At 37.7% G+C, this 27,533-nt stretch overlaps 2 long non-coding RNA genes across 2 annotated transcripts; one reads left to right on the top strand and one right to left on the bottom strand.

The window, feature by feature from the left end:
- Positions 1 to 14,826: 14,826 nt before the first annotated feature.
- Positions 14,827 to 16,836, top strand: LOC142529438 (uncharacterized). The gene is made up of 3 exons (XR_012815897.1): positions 14,827 to 15,025; positions 15,616 to 15,845; positions 16,293 to 16,836. It is a non-coding gene; the product is annotated as an uncharacterized LOC142529438 (long non-coding RNA).
- On the bottom strand, positions 16,434 to 27,107 carry LOC142529439 (uncharacterized). Its single transcript, XR_012815898.1, has 2 exons — positions 26,980 to 27,107; positions 16,434 to 16,874 (listed from the first exon to the last, which is right to left on the bottom strand). It is a non-coding gene; the product is annotated as an uncharacterized LOC142529439 (long non-coding RNA).
- Positions 27,108 to 27,533: the final 426 nt, after the last annotated feature.

The following is a 27,533-nucleotide window of genomic DNA, read 5'->3' as shown; positions in this document are numbered from 1 at the left end:
ATGTCTCGTCGCGGCTCATGTGCAGGAAACTGTGGTGTGGGCTTGGGGCTGGTTAGATGGGCTAGGCGTGGTCAATAGGGTCACTAGGAGGTCTGGTCAAGGGATGGCTCGAGCTGGCTCGGCCATGGTTCAAGAAAAACGTGAGATGGCTCGATAGGAACAAGCTAGGGTTCGAATATTGAAGTTTAATGGTTAAGGGGTCGAACCATGTTCCACAGGGGGTCGATTCATGGTTCACGAGGGTGTTTATCTATTAAAAATCTATGTTTAAAGTTTGGGAAGAAAATATAAAATTTGAATTAATCCGGGAATTAAACGCTTCACGAATTAGTAAATAGGAAATAGAATCGAAAGCTTTGAATTTAGCTAAATAAAAATATTAAAAAATAAATGTAAGCTTAAATAATGATTTGAGATGGTGTAGAGTCAATAAAAGTAAGAAAAAGTCAAAATCGAGAATTTTAAAGTCCAAGGGCAATACAGTCATTTTACACCTGGGTAGTACGAAAAGGGTTGGCAGTGTCACGAAGGGTCATAACGCATGTTAAATGATACGTTATGATGATTTTGATCAAAATATGATATTTTATGATTTATTGTAAAGCTGCAAAATATTTACTGTAAAAAAATGCTAATTTTGGAAAGTCATGATATTTTATGAAGGAAAAAAAGGGAGAAAGAAAAAATATTTTGAAGGATGTGAATTGACTATGACAAAGAGGATAGAGGATATGTGGGGGATCCGTTTTAAGAAGGAACAGTGAACTTACAATTTTTTTGGAATATCGTGAGGGAAAAGGCCCCCAGAGGGAGCCCGTTTATGGGACAAGGCCTCAGAGGGAGCCCGGCGATCTTATTTCCATTATTTTACATCGGTGCCTTGTGCCAATTCCAATGCGCAATGGTGAGCTAAGACTGATCAATCGACTAGAGGATAAAAGGCTAGTCATTTTCAAAGATTAAATTTCACCCAAAATGATAAAGGATTGTAAGCTTTACGATTTTACGATTTATGATGCTTACGAGCTTATTTTAAATAAAAATATGATTTTAATGAATGTTCTTGTATATGTATTATTTTCTACTCATGTTTAGAACGTGCTGAGTCATTAGACTCACTAGGATTGAATGCTGCAAGTGATGATATTTAAGGAGGTGCTGACACTTAAGTGGATCGAGTACGACAGTAGACTCCCGAGGGACTTTATTTTATGAATTAGCTTGTTAGTTAAAAGTTCTAAATGATTGTTGTTAAGGGATTTTATTAGAGATTTTTTGCTTCATTTCGAAGTTAATTTTTATCATGTAAAAGGTAGAAGTTGAATTTTGGTAATTGACGATGTTTAGGGATTTTATGCACTTGAGATTTGAATTGTTAAATTATTGTGATTTATGGAAATGTTAATTTATTTTTTTTTTTTAAAGTGAGTTTTCGAAATAATGCGAAAAAAAAATTTAGTGAAATTTTTAAGAAAAAGTGAGGGGCGTTTCAAAATCTCATATGGAGTCTTTTCATGATTCTTGTTGATCGTGGACCGGTTATGAGTATAACAAGCATGTTAACTGCCTCTGTTCAAAATCTCGGAGAGATTCCGGATTCTGCTAGCATGGTTCTACCTGCTTCCTTAAAAGTGCGGTTTCTTCTTTCTGCAACTCCATTCTGTTGAGGTGATCTGGCAGCTGAGAGCTTATGCTTGATGCCGTGATATTTAAGATAGGATGACATGAATTGGTTTAGAAATTCAGTTCTTCTATCACTCCTGATCCTGTCCACTGCTATAGATTTCTCGTTTTGGAGTCTCTTAAGAAGTTTGATGAGCTGAGCAGCGATTTGATCTTTGGAATTTAGGAATATTACACATTGAACCGGGAGAAGTAATCAATTACCACAAGGGTGTATTTCTTTCTCCCTAAGCTCATTACCGGTATGGGTCCAAACAAATCCATGTGAAGTAGTTCCAGGCATCTAGCTGGTGAGTTTCTTCATTTAATTTTGAAGGTTGAGCGAGCTTGTTTAGCTAATTGACAAGCATTGCAGATTATATCTTTTACAAAGTTAATGTTAGGCAAATCAGATACCAATTTTTTCTTGCTAAGAATGGCAATGAATTTGAAATTAAGATGATTAAGTCGTTTGTGCCAAAGCTAATTCTTGTTACAATTTAATGCGACAAAACACTAGGTGCATTTAAACTGTCATAATTCCATTTTACCTTATATGTATTCTGCTCTCTAAGCCCAATCAACACAGTGTTACCTACAACATATTTAATAGTACATGTGTGCTTGTGAAACTCAACGGTATAACTATTGTCACATAATTGGCTTATCCTAATTACGTTATAACACAAATTTTCGACTAGGAACACATCTTTAATGATAATATTAGCATGGATAATCTTACCTTTACCCACAGTTTTACCTTTAGAATTATCACCAAAAGTGATTCTTGGTCCTTTGTAGTTAATAACTTCTGATAGAAGGTTTTTGTTACCTGTCATGTGTCTGGAACAACCGTTGTCTAGAAAACAGATGGATTCTCCCAATTTCTTCCTCTTCAGTACCTGAAATCAATAAAAATATGAACTTGGTACCCTTTTCTATTTGGAACCTGAACTGATTAGACCCTTAGGGACCCACACTTGGATTATCCTGAGGGATTTTCCTTGGTGTGTCCCAAGATTGATACGATTTGGTGCATAATCTAATAGTGTGCGCCATTTTCTTGGACATCTGTCATTGTCAATCAATATGTACCTCTTTTGAAATGGCCGGCTGTTGTGGTATTGGTTAGGTCTTATTTTTGAATGATGTCCGGTTGAACTTGGATTTCTGCGAACCAATTTGAACCGTTTTGAGCGGTTGAATTTGGCCTGTGTCTAAGCCACGATTGTTTGGAGTTAGCATTCTCAATTTTGAAAAATCCTATACTATGTCGCCTTCCATTGTTTTCAATACTTATGTTTTGATTGCTTTGGACTTCAGGCTCGTTATGTTCATGTACCATATTAAATCTGACAAATTTAATTGATCTTAAACAATTTTTTTCTAGCAGCGGTTGAGTTTTTGCTTCAGAGGTGCTGCACTCATTGATGCTATAACCTAGCCCGATTTTGTCTCTAGCGGGAGATGCATCCTTTCAAGAGATGCAGAAGACTTGTTCCATGTGTTGATTGTATTCATCAACCGTTTATTTTCTTTAATCGTGGTATGGAACAATCTACGCAGGTCATCATTCTCAGCCTCTAGCAGACTTAACTTCATTTTCAAACTATCAACATCTTTTTGCTGCGAGCAGCTTGAGAGAGTTAACTTATTTTTTAAGTTCTATTTTTCTGCTTTAACTTCATCGAATTGCTGCGATAATCCCTTAAACGCATTCACCATGTCGCGTGGTGCTGTGACAAGGTCTTATCGTGTAAATTCAACAGATTTGAAATCAAATACCATTTCATTTGTGGATTCTCAGTCTTCATCGGCCATGAGACATTTTAATGTCTCATCATCGCTTTCACTCGGAGATGGACTGTGAGGATTCGGAATTTCAAAGCATATCATGTAAGAAATCACACTCGAAATTAATCTCAAAACTTTAAGCTTAAATATAAACTCAACTATAAACTTGAAATATCAGTTAACACGGCTCGAGGAAATAACTCAAAAGCACAGGGATTAACTCAAAAAGGATCTATGCCATAAGAAACCAGAACAATTGAGGAGTCGTCACCGAAGGAGTAAAACCCCAGCTCACGAGCCTAATATTTTAGCTCAAGGAAGTTCATCCCTTCTTGTCCTAAAAGAACCTAAAATGGAGATAGGAGAAGAGCTAAAGGACTAGAAAAAATAAATATGCAAGAAATGACCCTTATGTTGGCCAAAATGACCATTGAGTTTGGATAAAGTTTGACTAACTTAAGGCTACTTGGACCATCAATCTTGGGCACTTGGAAGGGCACGTTTAGGCTGAATGGAGGGCAAAGGAAGGGCCATTTTTCACCAATATATATAACACCACATGCTGAAGAAAATCATTCCTAAAAGGCCTCTAAAATTTCGGCTCCCTCCCTACACTCAAACTCTCGGCCGACGCCATTGGAGAAGAAGAAGGAAGCTTTTTCTGGCTATTTCGTGTAGGGAATTGCTGCTTATACTGTAGTGAGGATCCTGTCAAAATTCGGTCACCGTTCGTCCAAGTTTGAACAAGTTTCCAACCGCACGTTTGAACGAACGGTAAGTGAGTTTTTGTTATGTAATATTTTGTATTTTAAAATTTGTGTAAGAATATCATGACATACTTGTATATGTGTCTAATCATTTTCAAAAATTGTGAAAAGGTATTTTAAAATCTCGATTGATATATGTTTTGTGTCTTCTGTCTTCGATGATCTTTGATTCTGCTATCCTTTAGAGGATATACTGATACGAACAGTTTGATAAATCTGATTTTTGGTAATATACTGTTATGATTTGAGTTGGATATGGAACGACGATAGTAAGTTCTATCTGGCCCCCATCAGTGGGTATAAAACTGTGTTCTGACCCCATCAGTGGGTATAAAACTGTGTTCTATCTTGCCGCCATCAGTGGGCATAAAACTGTGTTCTGACCTCATCCCTTAGAGGACTAACATACAGGGGACTATTTAACCATGGATGACGAGATGAATAACAGTGTTTTGTTTGTTCTGATATGTTCTGTTCTGAATTGTCTTGATAGTCTCTGTTCTACATTTCGGCTCTGATTTTGTTAATGTTTTTGAAATGATAAGTCGACATAGTAAGCTTTGAAAATTTGTTTTAAATTATCATTATGTGTATCTGTGGTAATCGATCGGTCCCCACTTGATAAGTGTTTCCCAAAACACTCACCCTTACATCTCTTCCCAGATAAGACTAAGGAACAAGTGAATGATGAAGAGTAAGAGATATTCTGAGGCTGGTGAATGCATCGAGATATCTAGGATCAAAAATTTGTATTTCACTTCCGCATTACTGATGTAATTTTTATTCTGTTGTCATTGTAAACAAAATATTTATTATGAAAAAGACTGATTTTTGGCTATTTGCTACGAGGCTTAATTGCTTTCATGAAAATTGATAAACAATGCCGGATGTCACCGACGCCTTGGTCTCGAGACATGACATTTAAGTGGTATCAGAGCCGCCAGGTTCATAATCCCGCTGGGAATTTGATAGAAAAAATTTGACTTTTGGCAAAAGCCTAGTGCATTCTGAAACAAACTCTCTTCCTTCCTTAATTTTTCGAGAAACTCAAATTACATCAATCATTCTGTAAATTCTTAGTATTGAAAATTCCACGACAACCTTGTTTCCATTCAAATTTTGTGCCTTTCTATCCTTTATTACTGTTTTGATATTTTACCTCGATTTATTCTAGGAAATGGATGCTCCACGAACCCGTGCTCAAGCTGTCCTTCGCATGCGACAGCTCACGATTGACAATCAAGCTAGGGAAATTGCGACTTTGAAGGCTTAACTCGCTATCATAGATCGAACCATGTCCATCAAATTTCGATCACGACGTTCTGAAACACCATTCAATTGTGGTGTCGCTAGTGGAGTTCACTGTGAGATAATCTCATTTTCTTTTAGATAATCCAAGAATTCAGCACTCAAGTATTATCTATCTCGATCAGATCGAAGTATCTTAATACTTTTTTCTATTTGGTTTTCCACTTCTGATATGAATTCTAGCTATAAACTTTTCAAATGCTTCAGATTTGTGTCTCATCAAATAGACATATCCATACCTCAAATAGTCATCAGTAAAAATAAAGAAATATGATTGCCCATATTTTGTGCTAACACTTAACAGGCCATGAACGTCTTTGTGTATCAAATCCAGTAGATCATGTACATGTTCCATATTTCCTTTAAAGGGAGTCTTGTTCATTTTTACTTTTAGACAAGACTCATAGGTAAGCAGAGAATTTATGTCTGACTAGTCAAACATGCCTTCTCTGACTAGTTTGTGCATCATTCTTTGGAAAATATGACCTAGTCTAGCGTGCCATATTTGTGCGAGATTTGGATCATCTAATTTTCTGTTGTTTGTTGTTTATTCAGTTTTGCTTGGATGTTGTTCAACGGAATATCTTTTAATTTTAAGTTATATAGATTGTTCATTAACTCGCCGGTTCCTATCAAACATTCATTTGTAAATATTTCAAACACCTTTAGCAAAAAACAAGAATAACCATCTCTATCAAGCATAGAAATATAAATAATCATTTTAACCAACTCAGTAACATATAAAATGAAACATCTACTACTAAAAATTCTATTGAAATATTTTTTTTAAAAGTTGTGACCGAAAATATACACACACTCATAAATATTTAAATAATTTAATCATGCGTCATAAAATTTATCCAATCACTGACTAAAAAACATAAATGCAGTTACACAAAATCTTAAAATTTTGGTCATCAGTAGAGCATAAACGAAAATCATAAGCATGTGAAACTACAGTTTAAAACCCTTGACTCCTAAACATAATATGCGGAAGAATGCAAGGTCCTCGGGTTATCATGTGCACACCCAGCTCCACCTACTCAGTCTTCAGCGCCTCCAGTCTCCAAATCCTCATGATCACCTGCATCAATCACACCTAGTCAGTCTAAAGACTCAACACTCCTAGACCGTAATAACAAGTACATATACATGTCAAGCAACAGTTAAAAGTACTGTAATTAACATAAGTTTCATGATCTTCAAAGCGTAAACTTAAACATAACATAACATAAAATATTCAAATCATGTCCCATCATATCATTATATACGTGTTCATTTTTATTTATTGAAATCAGATCATTAGTTATGACTTTCGTATCAAGTCCAAGTCGATGGATCCATCTGCGTATAACCGCGGTACCCGGCGGCGGGGACATCAAAGAAAGTTTTACCCATCCACTGAGCCGTGGCCTTATATGTTCGTGTTCGTGTTTGTATTAGTCACAACAAACTCACCTCCTTCAAAACATATCATCGTATTCATTACTTGTAAAATTCATGCCTAAATATACATTTCCTTAAAAACAAGCATGCAAAGTATTTGTCAGCACTTTCATAAAAATTATATTCATAATTAACATATACATTTTGAACATGCATAAATAGTTGTCAGGGCACTGTCAGGACTGCTATCATAACTGGGTTGCAAAATTGACTGGTTCCCAATCACACTTATTAAACGCCTTAAAAACATATTTGTAACCATTTCTTAGACGTAAACTCGAGATCAAACCTTAAGTTCTATAATTCGTTTAAAACTTAGACCGGAGTCCCCGTTTTAGTCTGAACTTAACCAAACATAAATCATATTTCAAAGGCTCCTAACCAAACCCTGTATGACCCAATTAAACCGTCAACAACCTTGAATACATTGACATAATCAACACCCAAGACGAATTATGCTTATGAAAATCATAAACTCTCAAGTGCAGGACTAGCGCCTAGGCGCTGGCAAAGTAGCACTATGGTGTTTGTAAGCATCTAGTCACCATGCATCAGTGCTGCGGCGCTACAAGAGCCGAAGCTCAAGTGTTGCAGCGCTAAAAGGGCAGCAATGCGGCGGCAATCCTGCGGGCAAAACCCAAAATTTCCATCTCAAAGCCAAGCCATCTTACACTCACTCGGCCCGGACCAGGCTCGAACCAACCTATCCTAGACCACAACAAGGCCTTCATGCACTACACTAGCCATGATCCTATGAAACAACAACTAATTTTAACTTTAAAATCCTACTAATTTTTTTCATACATACTTTCGAAATTCACCATTTAAAATAACTTAACATTTCTATAAATCAAAATAATTTAACATTTAAAATCTCAAGTGCATAAAAATCCCTAATCTTCAATTAGCAACATTCAACTTCAACCTTTAACATGATCAAAATAACTTCAAAATAAAGCATAAAAATCCCTAATTAAACCATTAACAAAATCTTTAAAACTTTGACTATCAAGCTAATGCGAAAAATAAAATCCATCGAAGTGTACTGCCGGACTCGATCCACTCAAGCGTCAGTGCCTCCCTCAATATCATCTTCACCTGCAACATTCAAACCTGGTGAGTGTAATGACTCATCACGTTCTAAACAGAAGTAACAAATAATACATATACAAACACATGCATTAAAATCATATTTTTATTCAAAATAAAGTTGTAAGCATAAATAAAACATAAATCATCAAATCGTAAATCTTTCAATTGTTTATCATTTTTGATTAAGTTTGATCCTTGAAAATGACTAGCTTTTATCCTCTGGTCGACTGATTAGTCTTATCTCATCATTGCGCATGGGGACAGGCATTAAGCTCCGACGTAAAATGAAAATACGATCGTTGGGCTCCCTTTGAGGCCTTTTCCTGTAAAATGGCTCCCTCTAGGGCCTTCTCCCTCATGATATTCTAAAAAATCATATATCATATTTTTTATGTCACAGTTAATTCACATCCTTCAATATATTTTTCTTCTCTTTTTATTAATAAAATATCGTGTCATTTCCACATTTGAAAAATAGCATTAAACAGTAAAAATTTCACATATTTACCATAAATCATAAAATCTCATATTTTCATCATAAAAGTTTTAAAATATCATTTAGCATGCGTCATGATCCCTTGGGACACTGCCAACCCTTTTCGTACTACCCAGGTGTAAAATGACTGTTTTGCCTAGTCCTACCCCCTATCCATCTCGAGTCCTGGCAGCACCACACCTAGTCTTAGCCCCTATCCATCTTCCCTAGACACTATTGGACCAACTTGGCCAGCCCCCCAACCAGCCGCGAGCCCCCTTAACCACCACCTGTGCATGCATAGGGAGAGTCCTAGCTCTTGAGGACTCTTCCCTAGCTGCTATACTCGAGTCCTAGTCAGGATAGGACTCTTCCTAACCATTTACCACGTCCAGCCTAGCCCCTAGCCCATCCTTGGCCGAGCCACACGTAGCCAAGCACCCTAGTCGATCGCTTCTTCATGTAGGAACCTATAAGAAACCCTAGGCCTCCTCCTCCTAGCCAAGCTCGACTCCAGCCCTCGTTTGCACTTTAAATCATCCATGTTTCACTCATTAAACATCCTACATTGGAAGCCCATCCCGTGGAAATCATAACATTTTTTAAACAAGTTTAAAATCGTCAAAACGTTGAAAATATTTATCCTATCATTAAACAAATCATGCTTCAATATTTTTCATTCAAAAATATTTAAAACAATCATAATATGGATTGAATGATGCGTCAAAGGAGTTTAGAAATGTGCATTTTTCTTTTAGAAAACACGAATATTCGATCGTTGGCGTGGGATGCGAAGAAGAACAAACGGGCAACGAAGACTCCTTGTTTTCTCCCTTGAGATTTTCGAAAATATTGGTGTGTGAAGTGTGTGAAGTGGACGGCTGAATGGAGTCTAAGAAGAACAAACAGGCGATGAAGACTCCTTGTTTTATCCTTTGAGATTTTCGAAAATATTGATGTGGGAAGTGGACGGCTGAATGGAGCCTCAAAACCTAGGATTTTTATTTTATAAATTTTAATTTGCATGTTAATGGGCTTAGGTTTTAGGCCTTTCAGTTTAGGAGCAATTGGGCCCACTAATCTTAGGTAAATTAGGCCCAATAACACTTATCTAATTGAAAAATAAAAGTTTATAAAAATTATTTTTCAGAAATAATAATCTTGATATTTTAAAAGTCCCTCGTTTTCCCAAAACCGGCTTCCCGAATAAAACTGAGCTCGTCTCGTAAAATAATTTGAATCCTACCATTTTTTAAAAAAATAATTATATTAATAAGCCTTGAAATTATGTATTGAAAAAAATATTTATTTTATCTTGGTCGTCCCCTATCTCTATTCTCCAGCCTATTATTGAATATTCGGGTAAAATCTACGGTTTTCATAAAATCATGCAATTAGACTCTTAACCATGTAAAATGCATCATGTAATAATTTAAAATCTATTAAATAAAACAATTAAGCAATTTAAATCATTTGCATGCATGTGGCTTACGTAAGTTGGCTTTTGGACGTTACAAATCCTCCCCCTCCCCCACTTAAATAAAATTTCGTCCTCGAAACTAAGACGTACCGAATAATTTGGGATATTGACTCCTCATCTCTGACTCAGTCTCCCAAGTGGATTCTTACTCTGAGTGATTCAGCAGCCACTTGACTTTGACCATTTTATCACCTTGTTCCGCAATTTTCTCTCTTGTCTACCCAAGATTTGAGTAGGCCTATCCTCATATGATAGGTATTGTGTAAGTAGCAGTGGCTCAAAGTTCAGTACATGTGAGGGGTTTGACATGTACTTGCGGAGCATCAATATGTAGAAGAAATTGTGGACTTTTGCGAGATTAGGTGGCAAAACCACTCGATATGCTAATGCTCCCACTCTTTCGAGTATCTGAAATGGTCCAATGAATCTAGGATTAAGTTTGCCTTTCTTGCCAAACCTTATAACACCTTTCATAGGTGCTATCTTTATAAACACGCGATCACCTACTGCAAACTCGAGATCTCGTCTTCTTTTATCCTCGTAGCTCTTTTGTTGACTTTTAGCAGTTCTCATATTGTCTCGGATCTTGATGACCATTTCTGTGGTGCTGAACTATCTCGGGTCCCATTGTAGCCCTTTCTCCTACCTCGTCCCAATGGATAGGCGATCTACCTCTCTTTCGTAGAGTGCCTCGTATGGAGCCATTCCTATATATAAATGATAACTATTATTGTAGGTGAACTCCACTATAGGTAACTTTGGTTCCCAACTCCCTTGGAAATCGATCATGCAGGCTCGAAGTAGATCCTCTAAAATTTGTATGACTCTCTCAGACTGACCGTCTGTCTGAGGATGCAATGCGGTACTGAATAGTAGCTTAGTCCCCAATGTTGCATGTAGACTCTTCCAAAACGATGAAGTGAAACGTATGTCTATGTCTGACACTATAGACAATAGAATCCCATGCAATCTACCTATCTTTCGAATATATAGCTCCGCATACTGAGTCATGGAAAAAGTCATCTTCACTGGTAAGAAATATGCTGATTTAGTAAGACGATCCAGTATTACCCAAATGGCATTGAGTCCTTTCACTGTCTTTGGCAATCCTACCACGAAATCCATAGTAATGTTCTCCCACTTCCACTCGGGAATGGGGAGTGGTCGAAGCATTCTCGCCGGTCTTTGATGCTCTGCCTTCAGTTGTTGACATATCAAGCATTCAGATACAAAGCGCATAATGTCTCGTTTCATTCCTAGCCACCAATATAAAAGTTACAAATCCTTGTACTTCTTGGTACATCCGGGATGAAAGGAATAAGGGGTACTGTGAGCTTCCGTCATAATGTCAACTCTAAGTGAATCACCACTAAGAACCTATAGTCGACCTCGATACTTATCAATGCCATCTTCGACTGAATATAACATACTGCCTTTTGATTCATCTCGCTCTCTCCATTTCTGCAATTGCTCATCATTCGACTGTCCGGCTCGAATTCTATCTCGCAAAGTGGAATACACAATCAATGTAGTGAGATTATGGGCCTCTCCCATAGCATAAACTTCAAGATTGAAGCGCTGAATTTTCACTTGTAGAGGCTTCTGTAATGATAATTGTTCGAAGACTGTCTCCTTTCTACTCAAAGCATCTGCATATACATTATCCTTGCCGGGATGGTAGCTAATGTCACAGTCGTAGTCCTTAACGAACTCTAGCCACCGTCTTTGTCTCATATTCAAATCCTTTTGGGTATAGAAATATTTAAGACTTTTATGATATGTAAAGATCTTGCATTTCTCACCATATAAGTAGTGCCTCCAAATTTTCAACGCAAATACGACTGCTGCAAGGTCAAGATCATGCGTCGGATAATTCTTTCCATTCACTTTCAGTTGTCTAGTTGCATATGCTATGACTCGGTCATTTCGCATGAAAACGGCGCCCAATCCAAGTTTTGAAGCATCAGTAAATACCACATATTCCCCTTGCTCTGTCGGCATAGCTAAAACTGGCGCTGTAGTGAGTGCTTGCTTCAACTGATCAAAGCTATTTTGACACTCCAGTCCCCATAAAAATTTCGCATTCATCTTCGTCAATGACGTCAAGGGTACTGCAATGGATGAGAAAACCCTTGATGAACTTATGATAATAGCCAGTCATACCCAAGAATCGACCATAGAAGGGTCGACCTCTACTCCCTCTTTTGACACGATGTGGCCTAAGAATGTCACCCTCTCTAGCCAAAATTTGCACTTGCTGAACTTTGCATATAATTTCCTATCTCTTAAAACTTGCAATGTCGTCCTCAAATGCTGATCATGCTCCTCACAGATCTTGGAATAGATCAAGATATCATCGATGAAAACAATAATGAACTGATTGAGATATGGCTAAAATACGTGATTCATGAGATCCATGAAGATCGCCACGGTGTTAGTCAGCCCAAACGGCGTCACTAAAAACTCATAATGTCCATAATGTGTCCCGAACACCGTCTTATGTACATCTGACTCATTAACCCTCAACTGGTGATATCCAGACCTAAGATCTATCTTTGAAAATACCGAAGCTCCTTGCAATTGATCAAATAAATCCTCGATTCGGGGCAATGGATACTTATTCTTTACTGTTACTCTATTTAGCTCCCTATATTCGATGCACAACCTCATTGTCTCATCATTATTTTTCAAAAATAACACTGGCATGCCCCATGGAGAGAAACTAGGGTGAATAAATCTTTGGTCTAACAGCTCTTGAATTTGGCATTTAATTCTTTCATTTCAGGGGGTGCTAATCGATATGGTGCTTTAGAGATCGGCATTGTATCGGGCATCAACTCAATAGCGAATTTCACTTCTCTTTCGGGTGGGATGCCAGACACATCGTCGGGAAATATATCTGGAAAATACTTAACTACCTCTACATCCTCAATAGATCGACTGTCAGTGTCGGGTGCAGATATAATACTGGCGAGAAAACCTTGGCAACCCTTTTGAATAAGATTCTTCGCGCGCATGCATGAAATAATATGCGACATTTGATTGTTTTGCGCCGTCTCGAAAATAAATGATTTCCCATTCGGTGACTTAATAGATACTGACCTCCGCCGAAAATCAATAGTAGCCCCATTCAGTGTGAGCCAATCAATCCCAAAAATAATGTCTAACTCGGGCATGGGTAGTACTATAAGGTCCACTCGTATAATATTCTTTGCAATTTAAGTTCCGCATCCTTAACCATGCTACTAGAGACCATTTGTTCGCCAGAAGGCACTGTAACTCTGAATCCCGACTCCACATCCATTGGTAGGATTCCCAATTGTTTCACGAAAGATTCAAATATGAAAGAACGAATAGCTTCAGAATCTAGCAAAGCGTAAGTAGCTACGCCCGCGAACAAAATTCGTCCTGATAACATTTTAAGGCCATAAAATTTAGGAATTCCCAATAAGCTAGGCCTTGCTAGTTTCCCATATTAGCTTTTCAACCCCTTACCAATTGGCCCCTTAAAAATTTTTGAATTTTGCAATTAAGTCCTAGGAAATTTTGATTTTTTCTAAAGCTTTCCTCAACAATTTTCGAAAGTTGCTATCTAGTCCCTTAAGTTTTTGAATTGCACTAGGTTCTCATTAATTATTTTTTCAATTTAGACCCTAAAAATTTCAATCTTTTACAATTTGATCCAAATAACTAGTGTTTGCAAGAATTCAATTTCCTAAACCCTAGAGTTTGTAGCATGCAATTTTAATTCGTCAAGTTCAATAAATCTCGATTTAATTATAGCATCCATGATTTTATCTTAAGCAATAAAGCAATATAAAACGCTTAAATAGTCGGAGTACCTCACTACAAGAAACAATACTTTTTGCGGCAGAGCATCGACGTCGCACATTAAAAGCACGCCGCCAATAGCAGTATTTCTGGCACACCCATCCATGTACGCTTTATATTATTATAGCTCATACAAACAACGGCGTGCAAAAAATACACGTCGTAAATAGTTATTTCAACGGCGAGCCATATGTACGCTGTTAAAATTTAATATTTACGGCGTGCGCCACATGCTGTTAATGGTCGTATAATAACTTTTTTTATTTAATATGACACACCCATCCATGTGCGCTTTTAAAATTATTATAGCTCATACAAACAACGACGTGCAAAAAATACACACTGTAAATAGTTATTTCAACGGACGAACCATATGTATACTGTTAACATCTAATATTTACATCGTGCGTCACATGTTGTTAATAGTATTATAATAAATATTTTATTTAAAACAGATATTAATTATTTACGGCACAAAACCCACAATCTATACTATATTATTAGCGGATAGGTTTTTTGTTATCTAAACATCAAGTTGTAGTTTCAATTCTTACTTGGGTCTTTTTTTTTCTTTTTCTTATTTTATTAATTCATAAATCAAAAGTGCAGTGTAATCCATCACTATTTCTTGTAATTACATTTTGATCATCATTAAAATATTAACCAACTGAATTATAAAAAATATTGTACAAACACGCAACGCGTGGATCAGTGTACTAATATACATGATTAAAGGATCTTGTATATGAAGTATATATTGGTTAGTTAAAAGTGGTAAAACCGAAGCTTTACCATTAAGAAATAGATGATTCTGAGTAAATAACTACTTGGGAAAGTGATCATGCTAGGAAATAAGTTGGGAGATTTTTTTAAAGATTCGAGACTTTATTTCTAATTTATGTAACTATCAAATAAGACGAGGACTAGAAACGTATTTATTCCATTAGAAAATAAACTTATTAGATGTTGACTGAGCCTAGATATTAATAACAGATGCGGATTAATTATAAGCGCCAAATCCCAAATCTTTCGCGCTCATCCTCCTTTTCTCTCCTTCAACCGACAATAAATTTCTTTCCATCTACAATCCTTCCTTAATTTCTTTTTTCCATTCAGAATTGTGAAGGATTTGAGTCACGGTTCAGATTTACACAGCTCATCTCATCTCTGGTAATTTCCAAATTTTTGGTACTTGATTTCATTTATCTTGAAGGAGATTTGGGTCACGGTTTGTTGTGAATTGGGCAACGGTTTGTTGTTCTGAACCGTGTTTGTAACCACAAAAATTGAATCGTGTTTGTAGCCACATCTTGTAATGCTTTCTTGAAGTCCTGGATGAGTTAGAATTTGATTAACCAAGTTTTTGATAAAAGCAGATTAACAGAATCAATCTTTCTAAATCCGAATATTAAAAAATGACAAGTCTGAATTCCTTTTGAGTATCATAATATTGAGGATTACCAGAAGGTTTACTGGTCTCATATCCTCCTTTTTAAGTTTGCAATTTCAATACCCTGTTTGAGAGCCTCTCTAAAAGGATCCCTGGAGGCATCTTTCACCAAATTCTTCATGTCAGACTCCCAAATAAAAAATGATAAAGCTTATGACGTGATTAAGGGAAGAAGCAACAGGTTTTGTAAGGTCTAGAGGTGCTAATTGTTTAGCAATCGATTTTGTAAAGAAGATACCCTTCCGTATCAATTTCCTCCTTCAACATATTAAACAATTTATCTTTCTCTAACTGGTTTTTTATGATCCAGGCCTTTGCTTCTGCATATCAGACAAATAATATAAGACGGAGCTAAGAGAACTTTCTATGAATGGTTCAAATTCAGACCTGTTGTGGGAAGTGGAATATAGAGTCTCTTCATCAGACGTCTCCTTGCAGCTTCATCGAGTTCTTGAGGTTTTTTAGTTGCACCTGCTTTAGTTTAGTATGCATAGCTTAAGAAAGATCAACCTAGTCCAACCGCCTAAGTAATCGAGCCAGGTAATACAAATTATTATTAACATATTAATCATGCTTATTGTTTCTTAGGATTTGTTTTATATTGTACTTATAATTTCTTGTAGCTTTCACATGGTCAATTTCAACGTCAGCAAGAAAAAAGCATTTTTTTTGGAACTATGGATTTGATATATAAAATTTTATTGTCGTATTTTACTTTTATCTATTTGAATTTTTTATAGGGAATTTGGTGAAGATTTCTTTTCAATCTTTTCCTTGTAACTTTTTTGCTTGTAATTTTCTATTCAATTATTTCTTTTGTGGGTGGGAGTCCTTGTTTTCTAATGATTTAATAAGTACACTTGTGCATTGTAACATCTCTTTATGCTATTTTTCATGAAAAAATTTTAATCGGCTATTGAGAATGGACTCTAACAATTCACGTGATTCTTCACAACATTTGCATGATAAAGAGTCGGTTTATGACAGAAAAATTGCTGAGAAAAAGGGACGAGATCCATCAAAGTTGATTTTGCTTAGTGGCCAACAAAAGCCGAAAGTGTTGGAGGGTAATGAGTTCAGACAACCAATTGAAGATAATTCGGTGAAGATCAAATGAAATTTAGTAGAAGAAGGTGAATTGATTGATGATGTGAACCTATGTTAGAGGTCTAAGCAACTCCTTTATGCCTCAAATTTTTTCTCATAAAACCAAATGGCGCTTGCTAGTTAGAAACGAGACTGAAAGACGTAATGTTCTCGAGCCATTCCATGCTTTATCGATAGTATATTTCATTCCATATAAGCTACTTCCAAGGAAAAATGCTAATTCCAAAAAATGTGGAATCTCCTATTGTTTACCTCGTTTCCATGGGTTTGGCTTAGCTTTACAAGTTGCTGGTGTTCCAGTCAGGAGTTCAATTTCATGAATAGCAGTGGCTATGGTCTTGAAGACTGCACAGTTTGGAGGTGGTGGTAGTACTCCACTTATCCTATCTGGCATAACAGAGGGGTGAAGATGCTTAAGAAGATATGGATTTCAAGCTTGTGGCTACTTTAATTTCCAAGAATCTTTTATGTAACATACCGTACTTTTAAATATTTAAAATTTGCGAAAAAATAAAAAATTTCTTAAATACAAAATAAACTTTCAAATTTGCATTAAAATAACTTGCTCGTCTAAAAACATTTGCAATAAAAACAACCAAAACCAAGTTTGCCAAAAATAATAATCATTTGAACATCATAAACCACTTCATGAAATCAGAGTATTAGAAATCGTCATGCATAAAATCTTAAAACATGGGCGGTCCTCGGATTTAGCCTCCTGCGCAGTCCAAGCCGGCTCAATGGTCCCTACGCCTCGTCTCCTCAAAGTCATTCTCATCTGCATCGATCAAGTCTAGTGAGTCTAAAGACTCAACACGTATAAACTGGATATAAGAAGTAATACGTAATAAAACCACATGCATCTTTAAAGTAGAGCGTACATAATTGAAACTTGAACGTAATAGCATAAACATACTTGAAACTTGAACGTAGTAGCATAAAAATAGACGTGTCATCATCATACAACTTTTCATAAACATGCTTGCTTCATACATACTTGAACATACATAAACTTCATCATTTTGCGTAGAGATATGTTTCAAAGCAAGTCACTCATACATAAATGTGCCTGATCAGACTAAACCACAGTATTGGGTTGACAGGAAAAATCCACTGCGACATACATGAGATCCCCGGTCATGTTTTACCGGGTGGATTGGTCCTTGGTCATGCTTTAACGCTTTCCAATCTTGATCTAAACCCGATCATGCTTTACCGGGGTGGAGAGGTCCTCGGCCACGTTCACCGACTTCCAAACCCATTCATAATTTGGTCATAAGACATTAAGCATACCTCAAAAACTTAAAAGTATTTTCCTTTTCACGTCGAACATAGCTACTTGGCGTTGAGAGATTCGTTGGATCTCGCTTGGGGCCACTGCTGCACATACTAAAATGAGTTCGAATATCTATCTTGAATAACTTAGACATATAGTCATGCTCACACCCAAAAATGAAATAATGTTTTAAATCTCTCGGGATTTGACCTCATTTAATCATCGTACTAAATCATAACATCAAACCCCAAAACAATCCCTAAAAAAAATATTTAATTTTTTTAAAAAAAAAGGGGTACATGGACCTTGTTTAGGGGTCCGGGTAGGTGATGGAAATTCACATTTTGAAGGAAAAAGGACACGGACCCCGTGTAAGGGTCCGGCTTCGGGTCCGTGTAGGTGCTGGAATCGTAAACCAAGGGAGAATCACTACACTTATGGCTTATTCCTCCTAACTCGATCATACAGATCGTGAACCAATGCCTCGAGACCCATCCTAGGATGCTATGACACTTATTCAAACTCAAATAAACGCCCCAAAACCACTACGCATCACAAACAACGCAACCCAATCCATGAACTCGACATTTGACACCAAAACGCATCTCACGACTTCTAATGCAAACAAATGCCTATCGATGCGATCCGACACACCAAAAACCATCTCAACATCATACTCAACATACTTAAACACAACAGCGATCACCTGTCGATCCCCAACAAAGCCTGCAACAATAAAACTTCAAGAATGCACTTTCAGAAAATCGCAGTTTGAGCAGTCCCACAAAAACGATCATAACTCACTCATTTCTTATTCAAATATTTCGAATTTACTGTCAAATCGAAGGTACCAAAAAGTTTTAAGTTTTATATGTTGAAAGTTTTCCAGAAAATAGATCGAAAAGACGCAATATTTAAAATAACAGCAAATTTAGAGTTTTCAGATCTAAAATCGTTTCAAAACTGATACAACAAAATTTTACTCAAACTTTTTACAACATACATAGAATTTTACGTATAATAAACATAAGAACATATAATATAACAAGATCGATGAAGAAACAAAAGATTATACATGCTTTTTCATATTTAAAGTTACCGAAACGACGACACCGAAGCGGGAAGGATGCGAGAGACGATCCGGAACGAACGTGGCACTATTTTCTTGAAGAAAAATCAACGATATGTGTTGGAAAAATGTAGAGGAAACGGGCGGCTGCTCAAGCTCTATGAACCCTAGGTTTTTCTCTCAAAAATTAAAACAAAACAAATGACATATGTGTGTGTGTGTCTCGGATGTGTAGTGTGTGTAAAAGTGTGTGAGTGCGTGTGTTTAGTTAAATTAAGGGAATAGAATTGGCTTAATTAGTAATTAACAACTAACTAAAAATGCTAACCCACCTCTAACTCTAATAAAATCTCTTAATTTAAAATAAAATGTACAAGTGTCATATCTTTAAAATTTTAAAATTAAAAAATCACCTGATAATTAAATTAGGCTTTTAAAATGCTCAAAATTAACTAAATCTTTTAAAATGCCCCAATTCTAACTAAAAATAAAATACCACATTTTAAAATTGCCAAAAATCATCGCTGGTCTCTTTTCCTCGATTCTGCATCGAATAATCGTCTGAAATATGAAACTCAAGGAAACATTTTAACGTGTATCACATAAACATAAATAATTTAAAATAATACAATTTCATAAAATTCATCGCTAAAATCATTTTAAAATTAAATAAATAATTTAACCATTAAATAAGTGCATGGATTTTACGTGTACTGAATTTGAGCTCTATAGTTCCTCATCCACTTATATAAATTTCGTCCTCGAAATTAAACTTACCAAACAATTCCGGATAGGGACTTCTCATCTCTGCCGCGGTCTCCCAAGTGGCTTCCTCCACCGATTGATTCAGCCACCAGACCTTGACTAGCTTGGTTACTTTGTTCCGAAGTCTCCGCTCTTGTCTGTCTCGGATTTGAACAGGACTTTCTGCATACGACAGATCTGGAGCAAGCTGCAACGGCTCATAGCTCAAAACATGTGAAGGATTAGCTAGGTACTTCCTCAGCATCGAGACGTGGAACACATTGTGTACACCGGCCAGATTCGGTGGTAGGGCAACACGATAAGCTAGTGTCCCAACTCTGTCAAGAATTTCGAAAGGTCCAATAAACCTCGGACTAAGTTTGCCTCTCTTCCCAAATCTCATAACACCCTTCATAGGTGTTATCTTTACGAAAATGTGATCACCTACGGCAAAGTCAAGATCCCTTCTCCTCTTGTCAACATAACTCTTTTGACGACTATGGACGCTCTTCATCCTGCATCGGATCTTGACCACCATATCTGCAGTCTGCTGAACAATCTCTGGACCAACTTCTGATTTCTCACCGACTTCATCCCAATGAATCGGTGATTTGCACTTCCTCCCGTAAGTGCCTCGTAAGGAGCCATACCTATAGATGATTGAAAACTGTTGTTGTAGGTAAACTCCACTAGAGGTAGCTTCGATTCCCAATTCCCATGGAAATCGATCACACAGGTTCACAACAAATCCTCCAAAATCTGAATCACTCGCTCAGACTGGAAATAAGTCTGAGGGTGGAAAGCTGTACTGAATAGCAACTTCGTACCCATGGCTGCATGCAAACTCTTCCAAAAGGACGATGTGAGTCTCGAGTTCCTGTCGGACACAATAAAAACTGGGATTCCATGCAATCAAACTATCTCCCTGATATAGAGCTCTACATACTGCGTCATGGAGAAAGTCGTCTTCACTGGCAAGAATTGTGCCGACTTAGTAAGTATATCCAGTATAACCCAAATGGCATTGGATCCTCTGACTGACCTCGGCAAACCAACAACGAAGTCCATGGTGATATTCTCCCACTTCCACTCGGGGATAGGGAGTGGCTTAAGCATCCCTGCTGGCCTCTGATGCTCTGCCTTCACCTGCTGACAAGTGAGACATTCAGACACAAATCGGCAGATATCTCTCTTCATACAGAATATATAAATCCTTGTACATCTTGGTACCTCCTGGATGAATGGAATATGGAGATGCATGTACCTATGTCAGAATATACTCTCTGATCGAATCAACACTGGGCACCCATATCCTTCCTCTGTACCTCACAATACCATCGAACACTGTGTAGAGTACACTGCCCCTGGCATCATCCTTCAGTCTCCATTTCTGCAACTGCTCATCTGAAGACTGACCTCTACGGATTTGGTCAAACAAAGAAGATTGGACTGTCAGATTAGACAGCTTAGGAGCTATGCCCTTAGATAAACCTCTAGCCCAAATCTCTGAATCTCTGACTGAAGAGATCTCTGTACTGACAGCTGTGCTACGACTACAACTTTTCTGCTCAAGGTGTCTACTACAATATTAGCTTTCCCCGGATGGTAGCTAATTTCACAATCTTGGTCTTTCACTAACTCTAACCACCGTCTTTGTCTCATATTTAGCTCTTTCTGCATGAAGAAATACTTGAGACTCTTGTGATCAGTGAATATCTGTAATTTCTCGCCGTACAAGTAATGTCTCCATATCTTCAACGCAAAGACGACATCGGCTAACTCAAGATCATGGGTCGGGTAGTTCTTCTCATGTACCTTCAACTTTCTGGAGGCATAAGCTATAACTCGACCATGCTGCATCAAAAATGTGCCTAACCCGAGCTTAGAAGCATCGGTGTACAACACAAAATCGCCTTGCCCTGATGGCATGGCTAAAACTGGCGCTATAATAAGAGCTTGCTTCAAAGTATCAAAGCTCTTCTGGCACTCATAACTCCATACGAATTTAGCATTCTTTTTAGTCAATGAAGTGATCGGCACTGCTATCGAAGAAAATCTCTGAATAAATTTCCTGTAGTAGCCTCCTAGGCCTAGGAAACTGCGCATCTCTGAAACATTCTTCGGTTCAACTCATTCCTTAACTGCTGCTACCTTAGCTGGATCCACCTCAATACTACTGCTAGATATTATATGACCCAAAAAAGCTACCTTCTCCAACCAAAATTCACACTTACTGAATTTTGCAAACAGCTTGCGACTCTACAAGACCTGCAAAACTGTACCCAAGTGCTGATTGTGCTCCTCATGGCACTTTGAGTAAATGAGAATGTCGTCAATGAACACTATGACGAACTGATCTAGGTAAGGCTGAAATACTCGGTTCATCAAGTCCAGAAAAATCGTTGGAGCATTCGTCAGTCCAAACGGCATTACTAAAAACTCGTAATGCCCATACCTGGTTCTGAATGCTGTCTTATGAACATTTGTATCTTTTACCTTCAGCTGATGATACCCTGGTCGAAGATCTATCTTAAAGAACACTGTAGCTCCCTGCAAATGATCAAACAAATCCTCGATCCTTGGAAGTGGGTTTTTATTCTTGATCGTTACCTTGTTTAGTTCTCGGTAATCAATACAAAACCTCATGCTTCCATCCTTCTTCTTTACGAAGAGTACTGGTGCGCCCCATGGTGATAAACTAGGGCAGATGATTTCTTTATCCAAGAGCTTCTGAATCTGCTGCTTGAGTTCTAACATCTCGGCTATAGCTAACCGGTACGGTGCCTTTGAGATTGGCACAGTGCCTGGCACAAGGTCAATGGAAAATTCCACCTCTCTCTCTGGTGGAAGGCTGTGAAGTCATCTGGAAAGACGTCGGGAAAATCTCTGACTACTGGTACATCAGATATCGACGGAGTGGGTACGTCAGGTGCAGAAATAATGCTGGCCAAGAAAGCCTGACACCCTTTGTGAATAAGTCTCCGTGCCTGCATGCAAGAGATCATGCGAGGGAAACTTCTCCATCTATCTGGCTCAAAGAAAAACTGCTCCATGCCCAAAGGTCTTACCAACACTAACCTTTTCTGGAAATCAATAAGAACTATGTTCTTTGTTAGCCAGTCCATTCCCAAGATAATATCAAATTCTGGCATCGGTAGCACGATTAGATCGACATACACTAGCTGGCCTTGCAGCTCGAGATCGATGTCTATGACCACGCAATTAGCTGATAATTCTTCCCCTGATGGGACTGTGACTGAATAGCTCACCTCGAGTCCAATAGACTTGACGTCCAGATGATTAGCGAACGTCTCCGAAATAAAAGAGTGAGTGGCCCCTGAATCTATCAAGGCCTTCGTGGCTACTCTCTTTATGAAAATATTTACTGAGAGGCGTTGGTATAACACAAAAACTTATATCCCAAAAATTCTAATCTTAACCTCAAACATAATAGAAATCTCTACACCCAGTCACCAAAATTACTAACTAGCACACTAATAATCCCAAATAAAATTCAAAACATGCAAGACAAAAATTTAATACTGAGCTGAATTAAAGAAGTTACCAGTCAACAAGGCCGTGTCTGGGTTCGCCTCCTCTGCCTGCATGGCGAACACTCTCCCCTTAGTCGGCTGCCTCCACTGTGGGCATTCTTTCAGCATATGATCGCTGGATTCGTATTTGAAGCATTTGCCCGATCCAAATAAACATTGTCCCGGATGCTAGCGGTTGCACTTCGGGCACACTGGGTACTCACCGGGTCTCTGAGGAGCCTTCTGTTGAGGAATAGGACCCTTACCTTTTGGTGGTCCCTGAAATGGTCTCTTCCCCTGCTGTCCTGGGGAAGACCTCTTAAACCGAGGTCGCTGCTGCTGCTGCTGAGGTGCCTGATAGGGCCTCTTGCCCTGCCTATCGACCTCAATGTCCCTCTGGTCCTGCTCTGCCGCCAAAGCTCTCGACACGACAACTGCATAAGTCGTAGGACCAGCAACTCAAACATCACGGCGCAAGATCGGCCATTACCCATCCATAAAATACCTCAGATTCTCCCGGACATCATTTGCAATCAGGGGCACAAAGTGACACACCCTCTCAAACTTCCTGACGAAGTCTGCCACGCTCCTGTCTCCCTGTCGCAGCGAAATGAACTCCCTGGTCAGGCGGGAGCGTAATTCTTCAGTGAAGTACTTGGAGTAGAAAACCTCCTTGAACCCATTCCACGTCAGTTTTTGTAAGTTCACTGACACTAACGCGCTTTCCCACCAAAGCCTGGCGTCTTCAGTCAACAAGAAGGTGGCACATCTAACTCTGTCTGCATCATGCAGCTCCACAAACGCAAATATTATCTCGATGGACTTAATCAATCCTTCCGCTATCATCGGGTCAGTAATCCCCCAGAACTCCTTCGGATCCATCCTCTTAAACCTCTCATAAACTGCCTCCGGTCTGGGCCTCGCCCCTCTGTCTACTGCAGTCTGGTTCCCCGCAAACTGTGCGAAGAACTGGGTCATCCTTTCAAGCATTTGAGCCTGCATATCTGGGGGTGGACGAGGAGGAGTGACCGTCTCCCCATCATGGGCTTCCCTATTCTCATCCCTTGCTCCACGGTTAACCAAACGTCTAGGAGGCATACTGTTCCAAAATTTCCCCAACACGTAAACCCAATATGCATGAACATCATATCAATATCATAAGATGCACGTAATTTAAACTTAAAACATGTACTTGCTGAAATAATGACTTGATGCATACTACATGAAATAATTTAAAACTTTAAAATTTACAGACTTGGGGTGTAACTTCGTGAGCTTCTCACCACTGGCAGTAGGCATTACTCTTTACAAGAACATCGCTCTGATACCAACTATAACATACCGTACTTTTAAACTATTTAAAATTTGCGGAAAAATAAAAATTTTTTTAAATACAAAATAAACTTTCAAATTTGCATTAAAATAACTTGCTCGTCTAAAAACATTTGCAATAAAAACAACCAAAACCAAGTTTTCCAAAAGTAATAATCGTTTAAACATCATAAACCACTTCATGAAATCAGAGTATTATAAATCGTCATGCATAAAATCTTAAAACATGGGCGGTCCTCGGGTTTAGCCCCCTGCGCAGTCCAAGCCGACTCATTGGTCCCCACCCCTCATCTCCTCAAAGTCATCTTTACCTGTATCGATCAAGTCTAGTGAGTCTAAAGACTCAACACGTATAAACTGGATATAACAAGTAATATGTTATAAAACAACATGCATCTTTAAAATACAGCGTACATACTTGAAACTTGAACGTAATAGCATAAACATACTTAAAACTTGAACGTAGTAGCATAAACATAGACGTGCCATCAACATAAAACTTTTCATAAACATGCTTGCTTCATACATACTTGAACATACATAAACTTCATCATTTTGCGTAGAGATATGTTTCAAAGCAAATGACCCATACATAAATGTGCCTGATCAGACTAAACCACAGTACTGGGCTGACAGGGAAAATCCACTGCCACATACATGAGATCTTCGGTCATGCTTTACCGAGTGGATTGGTCCCTGGTCATGCTTTACTACTTTCCAATCCTGATCTTATCCAGGTCATGCTTTACCGAGGTGGAGAGGTCCTCGGCCACGTTCACCGACTTCCAAATCCGTTCATAATTTGGTCACAAGACATTTAGCATACCTCAAAAACTTAAAAGTATTTTCCTTTGCACGTCGAACATACTTATTTGGCGTTGAGGGATTCATTGGATCTCGCTTGGGGCCACTGCTGCACATACTAACATCAGTTCGAATACCTATCTTGCATAACTGAGACGTATAGTCATGCCCACACCCAAAAATGACAAAACGTTCTAAATCTCTCGGGACTTGACCTCATTTAATCATCGTACTAAATCATAACATCAAACCCCAAAACAATCCCTAAAAAAATTTAATTTTTTTTAAAAAAAGGGTACACGGACCCTGTGTAAGGGTCCGGGTAGAGGTCTGGGTAGGTGCTGGAAATTCACATTTCGAAGGAAAAAGGACACGGATCCCGTGTAAGGGTCCGGCTTCGGGTCCGTGTATGTGCTGGAATCGTAAACCAAGGTAAAAACACTACACTTATGGCTTACTCCTCCTAACTCGATCATACGGACCGTGAAATAATGACTCGAGACCCATCCTAGGATTCTATGACACTTATTCAAACTCAAACAAATGCCCCAAAACAACTACGCATCACAAACAACGCAACCCAATCCGTGAACTCGACATTTGACACCAAAACGCATCCTACGACTTCTAATGCAAACAAGTGCCTATCGATGCGATCTGACACAAAAAACCATCTCAACATCATACTCAACATACTTAAATGCAGCAGCGATCACCCGTCGATCCCCAATAAAGCCTGCAACAATAAAACTTCAAGAACGCATTTTCAAAAAATCGCAGTTTGAGCAGTCCCACGAAAATGATCATAACTCACTCATTTTTATCCAAATATTTCGAATTTACTGTCAAATCGAAGGTATCAAAAAGTTATAAGTTTTATATGTTGAAATTTTTCCCAGAAAATCGACCAAAAAGACGCAGTATTTAAAATGACAGCAAATTTTGAGTTTTCAGATCTAAAATCGTTTCAAAATAGAATCTAACAAATTTTTACTCAAATGTTTTACAACAAACATGGATTTTTACGCATAATAAACATAATAAATTATAATGTAACAAGATCGATGCATAAACAAAAGATTATACATGCCTTTTGATATTTAAAGTTACCGAAACGACAACACCGAAGCGGAAAGGATGCGAGAGACGATCCGGGACGAACGTGGCACTATTTTCTTGAAGAAAACTCAACAAGATGTGTTGGAAAAATGAAGAGGAAAGGGGCGGCTGCTCAAGCTCTATGAACCCTAGGTTTTGCTCTCAAAAATTAAAACAAAACAAATGACATATGTGTGTGTGTCTCGGATGTGTAGTGTGTGTAAAAGTGTGTGTGCATGTGTTTAGTTAAATTATGGGAATAGAATTGGCTTAATTAGTAATTAACAACTAATTAAAAATGTTAACTCACCTTTAACTCTAATAAAATCTCTTAATTTAAAATAAAATACACAAGTGTCATATCTTTAAAAGTTTAAAATCATAAAATCACCTAATAATTAAATTAGGCTTTTAAAATGCTCAAAATTAACTAAATCTTTTTAAAATTCTCCAATCCAAACTAAAAATAAAATTCCATATTTTAAAATTGCCAAAAATCGTCGTTGGTCTCTTTTCCTCGATCCCGCATCGAATAATCGCCTGAAACATGAAACTCAAGGAAACATTTTAACGTGTATCACATAAACATAAATAATTTAAAATAATACAATTTCATAAAACATGTATCGCGAAAATCATTTTAAAATTTAATAAATAATTTAACCATTAAATAAGTGCATGAGTTTTACGTGTACTGAATTTGGGCTCTACATTTTATATTAGTTATTTTCTTGTTTTCTCTCTTATTTCGTCTACACAAATATGTTATGTTTTACTTTGTGTCTTTGGTCTAGAGTGTGTTGTCACTCATGCATTGATTGTAGTTTTTTGACGTGTGTTGAGCATAATGTAATTTGGTGTTTTAGGTTGCTGGAAACGAAGATGGGGTTACTACATTCCAGATGGACATAAAGCTCAAATCAGCTTTTCATTGTGAAACGTATTTCTCTAATTTGAATTGACTATTATAGTATTATTAATTAATATCATTGAGTTACGTAATCATGTATGCATGGTCTATATTGTCCTAATACTCTTATTGTATCTGTGTGTTCATTATTGAATAACATGTGTTCATTATAAATATGTAATGGCAAGTGGGAGGAAATACTGTACAAGTCATAAGATTGTGCATGTAAATATTTGATTATTCATTTTTTTGAATGAAATTGATTATTTTTTTTTGTAAAAATTTAGTTTTAACGAGGTGCAAGGTACGCTGTTGATGCTATTATTAGCAGTGTGTAGTGCACGCTGTCGATCAT

The sequence above is a fragment of the Primulina tabacum genome, chromosome 16, assembly GCF_025594145.1.
Source record: "Primulina tabacum isolate GXHZ01 chromosome 16, ASM2559414v2, whole genome shotgun sequence".
NCBI classification, from domain to species: Eukaryota; Viridiplantae; Streptophyta; class Magnoliopsida; order Lamiales; family Gesneriaceae; genus Primulina; species Primulina tabacum.
This window is presented reverse-complemented; position numbering and strand designations above follow the sequence as displayed.